Below are 19,610 nucleotides of genomic sequence, written 5' to 3' on the forward strand. Positions count from 1 at the left end.
TAATATTTTCTTGACAACCTGATGACACGTGTGGAATATAGGCAAAATCGATTCACAACTACGCCTTTTGAATTTCATCTGATTCCTTCACTTTATAAGATATACATAAGGAACCAATGAAGATAGCGAAATAAAACTTTACACAAATACTGTATTGGAGCTGTGACATCACTTGTGGAAGAATTGTCAAAATCCGACCATGACTTTTCAAGGCCCCTGATATCAAACATCAAGAACTCAGTGCCTAAGGATAATTTTTCACCGAAAATATAGTTAAATCTCTAAATAAATTGCGAGAGTATAAAATGTTCGGTTGCACCCGAACTTAGCCTTTCCTTACTTGTTTTTACTTACTTTTTCTTACGTCTTTAGATTTTCTTAAACACATAGTTACTAAAAGAAATGCATCTGTAAAGGGTATATTAGCTTCAGTACAGCCGAAGTTAACGTTTTTCTTGTTTCAAGTAAAGATCATTTGAAAAATATTTATGTTGTCATTTTTAACAGTAATTTATACATTCAGCCATTCAAAGTGATGAAACTGGTCTAATATGTGTAAGTAATAACTTGGCAGCACTGAATATAGCAGTTATACCAAAAGCGAATCGAAGACAGCTTTAAACCAGCTGAAGAGGCTTATTTCATAGATTCATAGTTTTATTTTATTGTAGGCCTATTTCATATCAAGATCATTTCATAAAAAAGTTGTGAAACAGCTAGTGGGGTTACATCATTCTAGATCGCCGAATAATAAAAAAAGTATTCGAAGAAAAGTTTTCCAAAAACTCCCTCCATCTATCCCGAGGTTTTCTTCTTAAAACAACTGAGACAGTTTTTAACAAATCCACTCAATGAAAAATTGAGCGATTGGAATACTTAGTTTTGAGTAAAAATCCCACTAAGCACACCATATTCCTCACTTATCATCCTTATAAATAATAATATTTTCAAGACTCTTATTGAACGTTTTTGGATCTGAAATTCCCCTTCCCAGAACTCCCATCTTATGTATATGAATAATCAGTGCACTCACAAGGTCACATTCTAGGTATTACTAACTTCATAAATTATAAACGTATGACTTCTGTATTTAAATAAATGCGCGTGCATTTGTAGGAATTAATAAAGATAAGCGCAGAATTTCGCGCAGATAACGAGAAACTAAGGATTACCACAGGGGACCTGGATGAATAACGTGTCACATGGGTATTAAGATAAGACAGTGTAGGAGTATACACAGAAAAAATAGTAATATTTCATGTGCATAAATAATGTAAATTTTAAACACATTTACTGCTAAAATATGCAGTAAGCCGAACTAATTAAGTCTATGCTTACATAAGTACTCACTTTAGTATTTACATAAGTGCGCTATAAACGTTTTCAAGTATTTACATATACACGAAAAAAAATCGCTTACAGCTTTGCTAAATATAGAGGCGATCTATCTTCTAATCTTATTTTATGAGCAGTTTCTTATTATAAAGCATTTGAAATCAAGAAAAATTAATCAGATAATGCACTTGATTATAACGGTAGTTTCTGTGATTACATTATCTACTTTTGTTTTAATTTTCATTAACATGCTATTGACTTGATACACCTTTTTGTTTTTCTTTCCATATATATACTTTATAATTATTCAATAAGATTTGGCCTTCACCATCAAACAAGTTGACGCAGCGCGGTCTCTTGTAATACCGCTCGTCAGCCTTGTAAGACGTTGATCTAAATTATTTATAGCTACCGCCTAGTAATAAAACTAGCACTTGCATATCTCGTGAATTACAAGTGCAAAGCAGGAAATGACTACGAGCAACGACCACACATTTAATTGCAGTTTAATTTTTTTGCTTTTGTTGTAATTTCAACTTACAAAGGTGGCGTGGCGGGGTTTGCACGCGTCACGCAATGAAAAATTGAAAAGTTCACTTTGAAGCAATTATAAAGTGCTACCGCTTAGCCTTGCCATGTATACTAGTAACCCAAACAAGTGACACTTGTAGAGTTCTGGCTTGACCGGCCTCCCAGAGACCGGCTGTCGGAGGTAGCAAGCTCTTGTGGTGGAAATGTGAGTTTGAGAAGAGGTGTGAAGAATTACAATAACAATTGAATATTCACCAGCTGGTCAACCGCATTGCTTGTTGAATACTAGTCTTGTAAATATAAATATTTGTATAAGTATGAAACCGTCACCTCGGTACTAGACACCTATTCAAAAGTGGTTTATTATCTCTTCGATAATTCAACAGGTCCTTTGTCCAATTGTACGATTTTTCACTTGTTCCAGTGTTTCGAAATATGGTGCGCAAAAACTTATGGGATTAATTATGGTAGACACCTACATTATTCTTGGATTATCGCTTAGTATTTACATAACTGATATTGATATATGAAGTTAATAACTTGTACTAATCGACAATTATATTAGATAGTTCATTGTCGTTGATGTAAGGTGCATAATTTAAGCTTCATGCGTCAGCTAAAATATTAAAACACTATTTTGTAAACTTGACGTAGACAAGTAAGCCTGTCCCAGGCAGTACTACTACTACAACTTATTCACTTACTATTCAAATTGCTAAGTCAATGTAATTGTGGAAGAATTAATTTCGCTTTGTTTTCGGGTACAATTAATAGATTATTATACCCTGAACAGGGTATATTAAGTTTGTCACGAAGTTTGTAACACCCAGAAGGAAGCGTCGGAGGCCCTATAAAGTATATATATAAATTATCAGTAGGTTGAACTGAGTCGATTTAGCCATGTCGGTCTGTCTGCCGTCTGTCTGTATATATACGAACTAGTCCTTCAGTTTTTAAGATATCGTTTTGAAATTTTGCTGATTTTATTTTCTCTTCAAGATGCTGCTCATTTGTCGGAACTGCCGATATCGGACCACTATATCATATAGTTGGCATACAAACTGAACGATCGGAATCAAGGGCTTGTATGGAAAACTTCCGCATTTCACTACATATCTTCACGAAATTTGGTGTGAGTTATTGTTCATAGAAATAATTTAATCTCCGAAAAAATTTTTCAGATCGGTTCACTATATTATATAGCTGCCATACAAACCGAAGGATCGGAATCAATGGCTTTTATGGAAAATTTTCGCATTTGACGTGGTATCTTCACGAAATTTGACATGGATTACTGCTTAAGGTAAAATATAATCTCCGAAGAAATTGTTCAGATCGGTTAACTATATAACCTTAATGTTTCTAGCGAACAACCCGGTTAAAAAGAATTAGTAAAATGTTATCTTTTTTTTACTTACTTTTTCTTACGTCTTTAGATTTGCTTAAACACATAGTTACTAAAAGAAATGCACCTGTGAAGGGTATATTAGTTTCAGTACAGCCGAAGTTAACGTTTTTTCTTGTTTTTTTTCTCGAAAACACTCTTTCAATCAGTTTTTGTATGCAGCAACAAAGTATAAATGTCTGTTATGTATTCTTACAATTTCAAACAATAATTAACAGTCTTCTATTCAACAGGCTTTGAAAAATTGTCAATCGAACAAACAACTGGTATAAACTGGTATAGCATGCGGTTATACCACTTTAATGAGCTAGCTACATACACTGTTGCATTCTACTAAACTAAATAAGTTTGTTAATACTTTCTCATGTAAATGTGTAGAGTTCAAGCTTAACGGGGTAGCGAACCGAAGACGATTTTAGTTCGAGTAATGAGAAAGAATATTAAACTAATATTCGTAAAGTAACATTAATCATTTAGCGACTTTGCATTCTGGGAATATTTTTCTTACATAACTTAATTCATTTTAGTCCTCGTTTTCATTAAAAAATGTTCCAAGAATTTGATTTTTCAAACCGAATTTTGTTAACTACAATTTTCTTCATTTCTTCACTTGTCTTTTCCTTTCACAAGTCAGCGTAGATATGTCGTTGAACTCTTCATGCTAAAAATAATTCGGTATAAAGCTGCGAAAGAAGCTTCAGAGCTTCTTGTGTTCGCACTGAGGTTTGTTTTACATGAATTGTTGATTGTTTTTTTATATTTTTTGTTTTATAGTATATCTGCATTTAAAGCGTAATTTATATAGCTCTTTTGCTCGTTTTTCTGAAAGTCTGTCGATTGATGATATTGTGTGTCAGTCGGCTTGCTCATAAACTTTTAGTTTGTGTGAAAATTCTACTCTTAAATAGCTTTAAGTAATTTACCCACGACACTTGACCGCTAAGTAGCCGCTGTTTAATGCTTTAACGCATTACTTGACTTAAGATCATATAATTTGTTCATTAAAATAACATTAATGTTGCTCACTAGATTTACAAGAAGCTTGACTTTTTTGTTGATGTTAATACAAGTCAAAAATATGTATACAAGACTCCTAACAGGTGCTAAAACTTATACTTTTTATAAAACTTATAAATTTTAAATAACTTGTATAATGTAATACTAAGATATATGTAATTCTAATTATTTCATTCATTCAAGTTATGGAAAATTTTATTGGTGATAAGAAGAAACAATAAACAATTAACCTGACTCCTATGCAATTCTTTCAATCAATAGTATATGCGATTATATTCGAGTATGTTTAACCACTGCATGTGAGTAAATTATTAAACATTTAAACTCTGAAAACGTGTATTTAATTAAATATATGTTAACAACACATAAGTCTTAAATTTGTATTATTCACTTAAAACCGGAATTAATTTAAATTAAATTTATTCAAAATTCAGTCCATTAAGGTTTTATTCTGTGAGCTTGACTAGCGTTGAGGCTAATTCAACACGCGTCCACTGTTTGCTTATTTTATGTGTGTGTAATGAAAGAAGTAATGATTACCTTTGAGTGGCAATGAAATTTAAATGCGTTTTGTTTTGTAAACAATGACTTAAAATATTGATTTTACATGCATTGTATTGTTGTTTGCAAAAAATAACTGCATCTTTAATCATATTTATATTTAAAGTATTGAATTAGATTTAATAAAACTAGCCTATATAATAAGAGACTCTGAGTAGCAATAGCTTTGGCTAGTCTTGGGTCTCTCTGAATGTACCGGAAAACTGTTCTGACAGAGGAGAGAAATAATATCTCTCAACGATTTGCTAAGCGTTGGAGAGTAGCCAATCAAAAGCAATTGTTCAAGCAAATTGGCGGTACTGCTAGTTGTAGATTCAAGTATTCTTTCGATCAGAAAATATCTTGATAGCTTTTTAAACAATTATAATTTATTTTAATTAAAAATCAATAGAAAATACTGGTATAGAATGTATAAAACTGGTCTAAATGTGTGAACAAAACTTGGTAGCATTGAAAATAGTGGTTATACCACTTTAGTGAGGTATCCACATACTCTCTTGTATCGAATTCAATTCGAAAATTTTGTTGTTGCTTTGCCGTGTAAAAAAGAGAGCAATGGGCAAATATAGCGAGTACAGAAATGGTGAATCGAAGACAGCTAATGCTTCAGCTTATATTTAATGCTATGTAAACAGATCTATGTTAAAGATGAGACCGAGGGCGGGTATTACTCGACTGGTTATCTGATTCCTAATTAAAATTCCTTTCTCGATACGCCCCCTGGAATTTTATATCGCTAATGTTTTAAAATTTACATTTCAGTAAAGTTCGTGTTGAACTTCTCTGACTTGAATCACCATAATCCACAAAAAAACTTCGAGTTAGAGAGACTTCGAGTTATAGAATTTTCATTAAAACATATAAATTTTTAAAAAGCTGTATAATATAGATTTATACATTGTTTTATTTATTTACTTCGCAAAATTTTTTTGGACATACATTAAAAGATAATTTCTGTAATTTTGTGTGTTGCACTTTGCTATTGTTTGGCTCTTGACATCTGTATCCCATGCTTTTGTGACATGATTTATGCAATCCATTAGTGTAATATGAGATTTTTTGTTCGCCTCTGTACGATATAGAGGAACTCTTTTAAAATTCTGTCTCGATCGTAAAATTTTAAATTTTGTATTATTCCCTGACCAAAAGGTTCGATTTATGGAAGGAAATTTGTATGAAAGTTGCCTTCTTTTGCCACTTCAAGAGTTCGAGTTATAGAAATTCGAGTTAGGGAAGTAAATTTGAATGAAATTTGGAGATCTTCGAGTTATAGAAGTTCGAGTTATGGAAGTTCCACTGTACTTAATCAAAGCGATATCCTAAACTCTTGAATTTTAAAATATATTATAATAAAAGGGGATCCACTGTTTAAACAAAAGGCGCAATAATATTGCTAAAAAGAGAGAAAATTTGTCCCGAAAACGCTCAGATAATTTTGTACTTATCAAGTACTACTATACGTCAAAGGTAATCAGAGTATAAGTTTACTGTAATTTACATTAAAAAAAATAAAAATTCTGCACTTTTTAGTTTGTAAGTGTGTGTGTGTATTGCAAAAACTTCATCCAAAAAACAAAAAATGAACTTTTGCCAGCCAGTTCAGCAATATTAGCTGCTGCGCCAAGCGCTAAAAACGCGCATACAAAGTATTATGTTCATACAAACTAAATATCTACACTTATATACATACATACAACTACAAATACACACATATATGTATGCACATTTATCCACTACAAATTGATGCACCATTCGTTAGTGACCTACAAACCTATTTAAACCGCGTTTTGGCCCCACGGCAACGATATTCCCGTTCGCTTTTAGTTATATGTATATATGTATGAAAAAGTGATATGTATATATATTTGAAAAGCCGACAGTAGCGTGCTTTATACATAAATGCTAAGTTTGTTTGTTATGCTAAGTGCTTATTCATTCATTTTATTTTTATTTGTTTTTTTTTGTTTTTTTTGTTTTTATGCAAAATTATGACTTAGCTTAACAGTTAATTATTATTATTTTTGTTAAGTCTAATCTTTGAAGTCACCTAATGATAACGGTAATTAATTAACGGTACTAAATACAAATAAAAATTTAAAATATTAGAAATTTTTATTTGAACATTTTTTGTTTAATTTTTATTATATTTATTTTTTTATTATTATTAAAGTAAACACTGATATAAATAAAAAAAAATTATAGATTTCTTTTTGATTAAATTTTAAATATTTTTTTATAAATTTATTTGATTGTATATAAAAATTTAAATTTATATAATTACTGATTACTTATCTCTTGTCAGTCTAGTAGCAATATGCTTTATGTATTATCACATTTTTCTCTGTATGTTTGTAAAAATAATTTCATTTTGGCAATCACTTTCTACGTCATTCCAAGAGATCACAGCCAAGCCACAATTAAAATAAACAAATAATGAAAAGAAATAATCAAAAACAATACAAATATGGCTTCAATGAGCATTTTGGCAAAATTTTCATATTCATCTGAGGTGTTCAGTTGCTCGCATTTTTTGATTCGCATCCTCATCTGTTATATGTACGTACCTATAAGAATGTAGTATATGCAAATATAATGAATAAGTGTGTATGTGAGTAAAGCTTTTTTTCAATATAGCTCGGTTATTTACATTTGTATGCTCGAGACGGTTAGGACAGACGCGTCTTATACGAAATTTGTTGACTACGTGACAGAATACTAAGGAACATTTAAGAGCATATATACAAATACTTGCGCATTAGGGTGAACCAAAAATTAAAGTGATACAAAAATTACTGAACCTGTGGTTATATAAAAAGATCAAGAAAAGATTACAACTTTTTTGTTGGAATCATGGAAACATGTAGGAGCGCCGTTGTCCTATTGCAGTCGCCACTTCCTACGGTGAATCGCAGGAGGTCTACCGAGCTCTTCTCCCTCAGTAAAGTTTAACTCTCCTTAGTCTTAGGGGTTCTTACCGGCTATTGTCCCATCGGGATCCACGCTGTAAGGTTAAAAATCATACCGGATGCTAGCTGCAGAAGCTGGATGGAGGAGGATGAGGTAGAATCATTTCATCACTTTCTACTGGAATGACCCGCTATTGCGAGACCAATAAACATATTTCTCAAGTCCCACTTTTTCGAAGAATCTCGCGAAATAGCGAATATAGTAGTGAAGAATATCTGCAGATTTGTAGTAGGTCGCTTTGTCGACTCCTAATTGCTAATCTAGGGACTATCCTGGCTTAACGAAGGACTGTCTTTTATAGTCTACGTGTGTTTTCCTTTGGGAAACAGCCTTATAACCTAACCTAACCTCACTGATAAATTACAGAGTTTCTCTTGATTTACGTTTACTTTCATACAAACGCATTAGGGAGAACCAAAAAAAATTGAAATGAAGAAAATATTCCTGAACCTGAGGATTTATAAAAAGACCAGAAAAAGATTACAACTTTTTTGTTGGAGAGTGACAAAAGAATATTACAAATTGCTTTCGATCAACCTCACTAATAAATTACAGAGCTTTTCTTGCTTTACATTAATTTTCTTACTTTAGCGAGTATTCATTCGCTACTCGCTTACTGTTGACTATCTCATACTACTATAGAGGGGCTTAGACCGTTTGATATTAATTCGATTTCTTCTTAAACCTATTTAAAGCACTGATTAGTGCCAAGTTCAAGATTGATTTCTTATATACATAATACTCTTCTAATCTCATGTGTTCTGTGTAAATGTTTGATGAAATATGGAAACAATTTTAACTCATGTTATGCCATGCTATGTTATTTCAAGCCTTTTCACGCATTTTTGTGTAATAATATTTTTATTATTTGTCTATTAAATGCTATGTTATATTTAATGTACTTTGAAATATATTCCTATATTTATTATATATGCTAATTATGAAAAGTGGCTATTCTATGTTATGTCATGTGTTCTTAACGGGTTACATGGGTTTTATCGGGTAAAAAAGGCCTATTTTCAATATTTTTTTTTCTATGTAAAAAAATATTTATTTAATTCAAACTTTTTTCTATCTTATAGATACATATTTAAATAATAATTTTTGAAATTAAAAAAAAAATTAAAACTCCTCCATTGCGACGTCATTTCCGGTGACCCCTCGGAAAAAAGGTGCGTACGTGTTGTCAGTATAACTCTTGACAGGATCATCCAAAATTAAATAACCAAAATAAGTGTTTTAGGTAAGACCATAAACTCGTGCTTGAACGAAGGAAAGACAAAAAAGTGAAAATTGGAACTTTGGCAGACATTTTTCCAAAAAAATAAAAATTTCGGTAAAATTTGCTTGAAATTTTATTTTTTTTTTTAAATAGTTCTAATTGAAAAAAGGAAAAATCCTGCGTTCAAGCACGAGTAAATTGTATCTCGAACACATGTGCACAATTTCATCAAGATCGGTTGAGTAGTTTTCGAGAACTTTTGACAAACAACTTTGAAAACACGGTTCCGAGAAAAACGCGTTTAAAGTTTTGAGTAACAATAATACCTGACTTGGAGCGCACAACTTCCAAAGGCTGTATCTCCGAAACTATTTTTCGGATCGACTTGAAAATTTACGATAATATTCTTGAGAAGTTGTAGAAATTATTAAGCAAAAAAACAAAAAATTTTTTTTTTTGAATCCACGAAACCCATGTAACCCATTAAGGCATGTTCCAAGTTTTTCGCACAATAATCAATATTCTCATTATAAAAAGTACAACCTTAATGAACATATGTATTTTTGACCCTTGGATATAACACTACATTTTGCGCATACAGAATTGTATTTACTTATCTACATACTATCATTTCACAAACTCAAGTTAAATTATGTAAATACATACAGACGTGTAGATATACCTATGTATATATATGGGCACTACACGCGTCTTGCCGTGACGCTGAAAACGTTGAAACGTTATTAATATGCCGCATAGCGTTTTTACGTACTTCAGTGTATTGCCATGCGGACGAATTGATATGTTCTGACAATATCACCATTATTTCCTTATGTTGTGCAGTGCTTTTATTGACTATCTATAATATGCGGTGTAGATATGTGCGCACATACACTAATTTATTGCTGATAATTATGATAAAATAGGCATTCAATCGGAATATTGATTGTTATAATTATTATTATGACAGTTAAGTGATTTGATTAACTGACGACAAGTATGTAGAATTCCTGACAAGACAATTAAACTGAATACTGCTGTGCTTAGTCTCATGCCATATGTGAGTGCGTGGAGCTTAGTATGTTGTAGTACTTAAGTAATACTACGTTTAGTTAACGGTAATTAAGTTGACTTTTTTATGAAAAAAGCTTAAATGTTAGAAAATCACTTTTTTATGTTCTAAATAAATTATAAACAACAACAACTATGACTACATTTATAAACATAAATAGTTACTTGTGCATTAACGCAACTCATTACGTTGAATAGCGTCCCACATAAGCTCAAATAATGCAACTTTTAAAAAATATTTTTGTTTATACAACACTTGTATGAAACAGCTGTAGTTACGCAGAAAATCTTTATAGCTTTTAGACTTTGAAAACAAACCTACACACACACACATCACGCATTTGTTTTTGAATTTATAAACATTTTCATGTTATGCTATTTGCATATGCAAATACTGAAGTATCTAAACTTTAAGCGTTCGTTTTAGTATTTATCTCGTTGTTGTTTTATAAATACTATAAATACGCAGAAACGGTGACTAGTTCAAATTTTGCAGAAAATTGCTGTAAAAAACCAATTAAACTCACTTTTTTGTAACTGAATTTTTTTTTGTGAAATCATGATTATACCTGATCAACATTAGCTTTGCTCGTAATCACTCGATTTAGCTACAATGTTCATTTCGCAGAAAAACTAAGCTTTTACACTGAAGATTTACGCTATGTATACAGAATTGAACTTGTGACTTTTCGCTTGAAGCGCTAATCACTGCACGTTGACAGATAACGCCTATATAGCGTTTCTAAAAATGTCATTTGAACTAAGGTAGATAGTTTCATAGAAAATGTACAGCATCTACAGCATCTTATAGTGAAAATCAATGTGACGCTTTCTGTGTAGAAAGGGAAATCGTAATGAAGGTTAGAAAGAAATCAATTAATTGAATTTCCATTTCAATTTTATTACATTTCATACGAATTTATTACATGAGATTGATCGAAGAAGCATAATATTTCACCACTTGTTGAAATTTGAACGTGAGTCTGAGTCTTATGACGCACGTATTGTAGATTCTCATTTGAAAACACTTTAATTTGACTTTGACACTTTTTTTTGTTTTTTTTTTTTGGGAGATGCAATGCTTAGAAATTAAATGTTGGACCTTTACGAAAACGTTTATAGAGAGTTTCAAGCGAAATTGGTGAATTCTTCAAAACGCTGTACGCCATATTGGTTTTTTAGGGTTATATCAAAAACCCTGATTTGATGATGATGATCAAAATCCGGATTAAATGGATCTTAGATTCGGATTCAGCGACACCAAGAACATATGGTACACATAGTAGGACCCTCATTTAAGAACCAACAATTTTTTGTGTAGCTGTGTTATTTTTGAGATTTATTATTAGGTCTATAACTTTGCTTCCGCCGTTTGTTTTGGGAATTTAAGTTTTTTTTGTATAAAAACTAAGTGTCGATGTTACAAATGTCCATGAGCCTCAACCGCTCTTTTCTTGGAATTAAAAAAGAATAGCAAAATTTCCCGCATATGTCGAAAATTCGGCTCAAAAAGTGACATTTTCAGTTGAGAATAAGTTTGGGATGCAAACAGATCTCTACAAATATTTTGTTGGGTTAATGTTGACACAAATGTCCAAGATCAATGTAAAAAAAATCGATTTAATTGACCAGTTCTTGACCCTAGAGACATCTATTGGAAAACGGCGTAAGCAAAGTTGTAGACCTGGGGACCGGTGGCCTGTAACGAAGATTTCCGAATATCGGATAGCTTCTTTAACTATATAATCGATGATTTATTTTGTTGGCCATTTATGCTGTTGGCTCATTTTAGTGTCGTAGGAAACAGAGATTTGCATTTTAAAGTTGGAGCTATTTTTGAAACCCACAATAATTGCCTTTCTATTTTTCCTATTTGATCGAGATAGAGCCTTTAAAGATTCAATTATTTAATAATATTTTATTATTAGAAAATCTTTACTTAGGAACAAAATGTATTTTAATTCTAATGCTGTACCCCAAATGAGGTTCAAAGTACACTCTCTAAAGTGCCACATACAACAATTTAGAATGTTTTCGAAATGCTATAAAAAATGTTTCAAAACAAAAATGTAAAATTTTGCCAAAAAATATGCGTTTATATACATATCATGCAAGTATATAGAGTGGTATGAGTAGAAAAGACCAACGGACAACAGGCGTAAAAACAAAAAAGAAAATCTAACATAATGGAAAAGAACTAGAAGTCTAGAAAAACATTTTCTGACTAAAAAACAACGGCTACATAAGAATATATATACATAAGTATGTAGTTAGTTTATGTATTTGCATATACTTATGTATAGATATAAAATGCGAATGCTGTTATGCCCAAAATTTATTACCATGCCAAAGATGCGCGTTAAACAATGCTCTACGCGTGGCAGTCTTCAAGATACATATAAATATGTATATGTATATAAAGTATTTAGACTACTAATTAATTATATTTATACTATGTGTTATCGTTCTCCATTCACTGAATCTTCACCAATCACTAAGTGGCACTCGAAAATCGCACAGCGGAAATGCTAATCTTTAGATATTAATGCATTTATTTCGCGTTATCAAATTTGTTTTCATATAATTCAAAATTGTATTTTTAGAGGTTTAATAGCAATGCGAATAATTTAATGAATATAATAATACAATAGTTTTCCGAAATAACGAATATTCGTTTTAACGAATAACGCTTATAACGAACAAGCAAATTTGTTATATTGAGTACCTTAAATAACGAACATCGGTGATTCGTAAGTACTCGGTTTAACGAACAACATGAAGAAGACATATGAAGAAAGAGAAAAAATCAAACAACATCGAACGAGAATTAAAAAAAAAAAACTTGAAATAATTCAAAAGAAATGTGCAAATTGAAAAAATGATGAATTTTATAAAAAAAGCTTGAAATTATTGATCAGCACCAAATAGAAGTATAAGTGTCAGAATTGGTCCATTTTGGAAGAATTTATTGGATTTGAATTGTTTTGTTATGATTTTTCATTTTTTAACAAATAATTAATAAAACAATTTATTAAACTGCAATTTACGGATATTTAACTCATTTTTATTGGAAAACATACCTCTAAGTGAGTACTCGAATTAACGAAAAATTCGATGTAACGAACAGGCCTGACAATTAAGGTATTCGCTATTTCGGAAAACTACTGTATTTATATAATATAAAAGTGAAGGATCCTTCAGTTGTTGATGAAGAAACGTCTTTAGATGAAATCAGTGATCACTTTTAAGAAGGGAAGTTATCAAGCAATTTAAGTAAGAAGTATTGGTACATAAAATGTAAACGGCCTTATAATTTTTTTCAGTTGCTAAGATAGGTGTAAAACTTCTAGACTTTATAGCGTTTTTAAACAGGAACTAATTGATCAATTAACCGGCCTCAGCTCGATTAAAACGCTTATTAAGATCGATTTACCATACAAAATAAAATTTAAATTGAATTTAATTGAATTTTAATCGACTTGAAAATCAAATGCAACTCTACGACAAAGACATACGATATACGTTCTTATGAAAAGCAAAAACAAAAATGTGTAACAGCTGATCGATTATCGAGTAGCCGCCAGTATAAATGGCAAAATAGGGTTTCTCAATAAAAATTTTAATTGATCAATTAAAGGTGGCTGTCTAATAACGCTATTATTCTGAAATTGTCAAGAGTTATTAGCAAAAATTATTTTTTGAAAAGATTAATTGTAAGTTTGTCTTAATGTCGCCTTTATTCCTTAGGTAGTTCTTCGAAAAGTATGGCTTAACTCCAGCAATCAGTTTTTGACCTTTCCAATAAATTTCAATAATATTCAACGAAGGCAACCATGTTGGAGTTTGATATTAATAAAGTTCAGAATAAAATTGAAATAGCTGTTAGATCATTGCTATATATTTAAACCTATATAGATATACATAGCTATGCACATAATTATGAATGTCAAAACATCTCTTCGAAATTGATAGAGGAATTCTCGTTTATTGCAAAGCTTTTAAAAAGGAAAACAAAATTATGAAATTTTGTGCGATTTCAATACCACAATGAAATGGAATTAGTATCGTCACGTTATCAATTTAAGAAATCAATTTAATTCTGCATAAGTATAATTCTATTAACTCTTAAATAAAATAATTCTATGCAATCTATGCACAATTAGTGCAAGTAAAAATAATTATAATAAAAAATTCTTAAAAAAATATTTGAAAATCATGGGAAATATCAAATTTTTTACTCACTTTATCGTACTTCAAAAACTTCGCTTTCCGATTAATGGTGTGTAAAAAAGTTATCAGATTTTTTCGCGAGCACAAAAAGTATTTTTTTTAATTTTAAATGCTTTTATTGAGTTTGATTATTTGAAAAGTACCACTTTTTACTTATAGAAACTATTTAAGTCGCTTTTTTTGTTTGCCAAAATCACAGTATTTTTTACGTAGAAAATTTTTGCTTACGAAATTTTTATGCTGTTTAGTTTGTTTTTGAATTTTTTATTTATTTTTTTTTTTAATTTACTGCGAAAACACTATTTTTTGTTGTATTTCCTGTGTGTACTACTGCTAGTACACGTTAGGCTAGGTCAGTGTGCGCGCGCTGCGGGGGCTTTGAGATCAAACACCGAATATTTAAAGCGTAGCAAAATAGAAATAGTTCTATCGCTGTTTGTTAATTTTCGCCAAAAAATGTTCGAGAATTTTTAGATAAACGTTCAATTACGTGATTTGCTTTACTTTTAAATAATATTTTATTGCTTATATGCCGTCGCGTCTTTTTGCAGGTGAATGTCCTTTGGCACGTGTGCTGTGCGCAATAAGGAGGCGAAGAAGCAGATAAAGCAGAAAAAACGAGTGCAATGCGTTTAAGCTTCGTTGAGGATGTCAAGCATGCAAGTTAAATGCTATCAACAAATATATTCCTTCTTGGACTCAAAATGTCGCCGCTGTAATCAACAGTGCTTTCGGTGAGTTTCAGCTATGCTTTCTTTATATATATATATATATATCAGTTATTTAATTGCATTAATTATTTGTATATATATTTATTTAAATTTTTTGTTGTAATTTCGTCTTCGCTTATCGGGAATGTGTCTATTTTTACACTTTGCCAGCAGCAGTGTTTATTTGTGTTTGCATATAGAATTCTTCAGCTTCTTCGTCTTTTTGGGGCGCTACTCGATTTTGGTGCGCTCTAAATTTATTTTGCTTGCGCTTTTTCCTTTGCAAATATTTCTGTGTGCATATGTATGTATATATGCCACTCAGTCAACTTCAGCCGTGTCTTTCGTTGTCATTGCACTCTCTCTGGCACTTTTTCTTTAATTATTAGTATTATTATTATTATTATTATTGAACGCACTGACGTTGTTCACGTTAAATTTAGCGATTGTTGCCGCACAATCTTCTCGCCACTACGGTGCGTTGTGTCGGCTGTGTATTGCAATTGCAAGCCAAAAATTCTGTTTGTTGCTATAGTTGTTGTTGCTATTCCGACTACAATTGCCACTGCACTGAAATCGCCAATAATCCAGCCAGTCGAAAACGTATTGATAGAAGTAATCCAACAGCGGTTTCACCATTACACTACAGTCACCCGTTGACCTGTCTGCTGTTGTAGCTAGTGTTGTTGCTGTGATTATTATAATTGTTGTTGTTATTGTTGTTTTCCTTGTAATATTATTTAGCTTATGTTGTATACTCCCACTTATTGTGCACTCCCTTTAGGCTTTCTTTTTCTTTCGCTCTGCTTTGTTCAACTTGTTGCGCGATTTTTTGCTTTGACGCTTGTTGCTCAGTAATCTAACATATGTTTAGCTAGATTTGGCGTTGTTGCTTCAACTCACAATTGAAAGTGAAATGCTATGTGAAATTTACACAATGAAAAATCGTTTGTTTATTAATTAACCGCAATCACGTGACCTTTAGTCATACACAGTTTACCGTTAGCAATTTTATAAATTTATGCATAGAGCACGTCAGTTCTCTAAGTGTCTTGCGTTCAATACTCTACAACCAATAACAGCTTTTTTCAAAAATAATAATTATTTGACTTTAAATTAAAGTTCCAAGTTCCGTTGTACACGTCTGCTCCACAGCGCTTCGTACTACTTTCTGCGTCGATGTGTATTAATAACTTGTGAATTTCAGTTCAAGTATCTGCATATACTTCGATTGCATTACAATTATCTTATTTTATTTATAAATTTTTTTCTTTTATTTATTTTCAATTTTTTTGCCTTACATTTTCTCTCATTTACGCCAAAATACCGGTATTGACAATGAGCGCAAGCGCATTTAAATGAACACAACAAAAAGTAGTAAAACTGCAGCAGTTCTTAAACCCGATTGTCGCATCTGCAAGATAGCTTTCCACAAAATTTATTGCTGTTGTTGTTGTTGTTTTTTGTTTTTGTTGTTGTTTTCTTTCACTGCTTGTCTCTGCTGGCGTTTGCCTTTCAAATGAACACACTTTGTTTCATTTACCGCCACTTATTGTCGCTTGTTTTGCACGCATTTACATAAATAACTTTACATTATATACCTAAATATATATATATCGCTTTATATATTATATATACCTCTTCATATATATATACATATTTAACTACATAGCATATATGTATATTCGTGCATATGCTCTTATTTGCGTTTGTTTAGCATTTCTTCAGCCTGAATTTATCGAATACATTTAGTTCTCATATACATCCATACATACATCCATATGTATATTATGCTATTGTTTTCTATCTGCCTTTGAATTTTGTACGAAATTTTCTGTTTCGTAGTCTATTTAATTTGTGTGCGCGTTCACCGATCTTCACAACAATTCTCAAACAGCTCTGAATGCCAACTGAGGCGATTCTATTCGAAGCAATATGTTATTCTGTGGGCTGCTGTCTGCTGCCTGCTGACTGCTTTGTATAGCGCGGTGCTTTTGCGCCTCAGCTTAGTTGTATGCCCATACATACATATACAAGATATTTGTTTGTGTTTATAGGTGTGTGTGTGTGTGTTGAAGTGACTTGCGGATAGCCATAAATAACATACCAACAGATACAGATACTTTGTGTGCATGATGTGATGTGATGTGTTGTCATCGCATGACATCAACATCACACGATCAAGTTGGTGAGCTTTTTAACAGCTCAGTGCTTTCAAGCGAAATTTGTGTTGTGTTGAGCTTTGCGCTTTCTGTTAAGTAGGCGCTGACAAAAATCTTTTTAACCACACAAATTAAAAAAATAGATAATTCTAATGTTAAAAAGCGATTTATTTGAAATAAGCATTTTGAATAGTCGTTTAACAGCCGGTTTCACGAAATTTTTATACTCTCGCAAGAAAATTGCTAAGAGATGATTATAGTTTTGTTCACATAAGGGGCCATCCATAAATTACGTCACACGAATTTAAGGACTTTTTAACCCCTCCCCTCCTCCTTGTCACAAGATGTCACATTTTGAACTCTGCGTCACTGCGCCGGCGCGAAGCATGTACCAGGAGCGCAGCAGAGCGGGAAACGATATTGCCCTAAATTTTGAAATGTGATGCCCTGCCCCTTGTCACACAATGTCACTTCTGAATGATGCCCTCCCCCCCTTCAAGGTGTGACGTAATTTATGGATGGCCCCTAACTGTTCTTTGTAAATCCAAAAACTAAACGAATTAGATATACCAAAATGATCAGGGTGACGAGTATAGTTGAAATCCGGATGTCTGTCTGTCTGTCCGTCCGTGCAAACGATAACTTGAGCAAAAATATCTTTATGAAACTTGGTACACATGTACCTTGGCCATAACCATAAGAAGGGCGAAATCGAACCACTGCCACACTCACAAAAACGAAAACATATAAACTACCATAACTAAGCTATATATAAAATTGCGAAATTTGGTACAGAATATTATACTAGGAAGGGGCATATTTGGTGAAATTTTTGTGGGTCGCCAAACAAGCACGAGTTAATCTTGAAGCAATATAAAGACGGAAAAAGTCAACTTAAAATCGCGGTAAGTGTGGAACTGAGTCAAAGAACTGTTCAGCATATCATTGCACGTTATGTTCGTGAAAATCGTGTTGCAAATCAAAAGAATACGGCTCGTAATAAAATGTTTACTGAAAGTGATCCTCATTGGATTGTATGGAAAATATGAGAAAATCCCCAATTAAGTGCTCCAATTTTATGCAGCGAATTTGAAAAATATCTCCGGAAACCATAAGAAGAGTGCTCAGAGAAGTTGATTTTTATGAATGCACAGTCCAAAATAAGCCATATATCAATGCAAAAAATCGAAGTGCAAGGTTGAAGTTTGCAAAAGAACATTTATATAAGAGTGAAAGCTTCTGGAATACCGTAATTTTTGCAGATGAAATTAAATTCAACCTATTTAGATCAGATGGAAAGAGTTATGTATGGAGAAGAGCAAATGCTGAGCTACAACCGCAAAATCTACGTAGCAGATTATACTTGCTCTAATATTTCTTATACGACTGCATCACTTTGGCTGTGAGCCACTGTATATCGGAACAGAAGCTTGCACAAATACTGCATTTATAATGTGTCATCGTCCTTCTAAAAATCACCGAAATCGGAGTGTACGTTTTCAAGGCGCCATATATCGAATATGAGGACCTCAGTGCTTCTAATAAAATTTTTACCGAAAATATAAGCAAGTCTCTCAAAGATTTTAAAGAAATTCGGAAAATATCTTTCAAAAGAAATTTCAAGTACTAATACTCCTAGTGGTGTAAGTACTATTATAAAGCGTATTTTCGCCAAAAACGTTCGATTCGCTAGTGACAAAAGCCGCAGTACATTTAATTAAAATTTTTATTTAACTTTTGATTTAAGTTTACTGCGTTTCACTATAATTCACATTTGGCATCCCCAAAATTAAAAAAAAGAGACAGGGATGTTAGTAAGAATAACAGCTGATTTATGAAAACAAATAAATTTAATTTTGTAAACAGAATGGAAACTGCAGCTCGAAGCAAACATTTTTCTTGCAATAATGTTGTACTTTGCTAAAACTAGTGTTTTAGAGTGCAAGAGTATGACAGAAGGTTTCAACTCTAGAGCACCGCGATCAACACAAAACATACACATACATACACTCTTTTTATTGCGCGACAGAAAGATCGTTTTGTAACGCCACATAGATCACCGCTCGTTCAATACATGCAGCCAGTTTGCAAAAACAATTTCTACAATATTTCCAAAGAATAACAGAATTTTTGATTGGGCGTACTTTTAAGTATACTTGCTTCATAGTTTTGTGCTGAATTAGTTACAAAATCAGTTTCGTTTTTTGATTTCAATTAATTTTGAATTTAATTCATTTTCTGTATGTCAAAATGTCAGAAAACATAAGATTGTGACAGAAGAGCTTAAAGCTTTCGGTGTGTTCAATGCAATTCACACAAAATTTCAATGGTTTCTAGAACTCTATTATAGTACGGAACACCATTTGCTTTCAAACAAAATTCGGAAAATCGGTGATGCA

The 19,610-nt window shown here is 32.0% G+C and overlaps 1 protein-coding gene across 1 annotated transcript in view; it reads right to left on the minus strand.

Annotated features, from left to right (window-relative positions):
- LOC105215441 (uncharacterized) overlaps positions 1–16,994 on the minus strand; it is a 41,268-nt gene extending 24,274 nt beyond the window's left edge. The window contains exon 1 of the mRNA XM_029042401.2: positions 14,352–16,994. The gene's annotated coding sequence lies outside the window, so the exon portion shown is untranslated. The remainder of the gene's footprint in view (positions 1–14,351) is intronic.
- Positions 16,995–19,610: the final 2,616 nt, after the last annotated feature.

This window comes from Zeugodacus cucurbitae, chromosome 5, assembly GCF_028554725.1.
Source record: "Zeugodacus cucurbitae isolate PBARC_wt_2022May chromosome 5, idZeuCucr1.2, whole genome shotgun sequence".
NCBI classification, from domain to species: Eukaryota; Metazoa; Arthropoda; class Insecta; order Diptera; family Tephritidae; genus Zeugodacus; species Zeugodacus cucurbitae.